The following is a 549-nucleotide window of genomic DNA, read 5'->3' on the forward strand; positions in this document are numbered from 1 at the left end:
CCTCATACACACGCGCACGTCTGTGAAACGCGCACGCCTATATCTTATTTTTTCAAGCGAAATCAAACTAACACAGAAAAAAAAAAACTCATATGTCTCAAACCGCTGATTAAGAGTCAAGCTTTTCAAGATGAAGAAAATTCAAAGAATCTCTTATGAGGAATGCTTTAGAAAGGCCAGCGGAATCAGCGTCGCCAAGGATAGGAAGCCGGGGTGACTGACCTCGCTGCCACAGGTCTGCTGTTGTGACGTCACGAATCCGACACTCTGGCTTGGGCTGACCGAGATTCACAGAAAATGGATGATTGTCTTAGGGGGAACTATGGTAGATTGTAATTTCAATTATGCTTGGCTAGTTCAAAGGTACGAAATTAGATAGTGGCCATAGCATATACAGAAAGCCAGTAGATACGCTATATTGATTTCCTAAACTTCTAACTTTTACTTTGTAAAAATGAAAACTTTTAAAATTGATTACGATACGAGTTCAAAGGAAATTCCGACAGCAAGACGTTCGATCCTGATATCGAGCAAATCAACGCACAGTAT

Source organism: Penaeus monodon, chromosome 32 (genome assembly GCF_015228065.2).
Source record: "Penaeus monodon isolate SGIC_2016 chromosome 32, NSTDA_Pmon_1, whole genome shotgun sequence".
Classification (NCBI taxonomy): Eukaryota; Metazoa; Arthropoda; class Malacostraca; order Decapoda; family Penaeidae; genus Penaeus; species Penaeus monodon.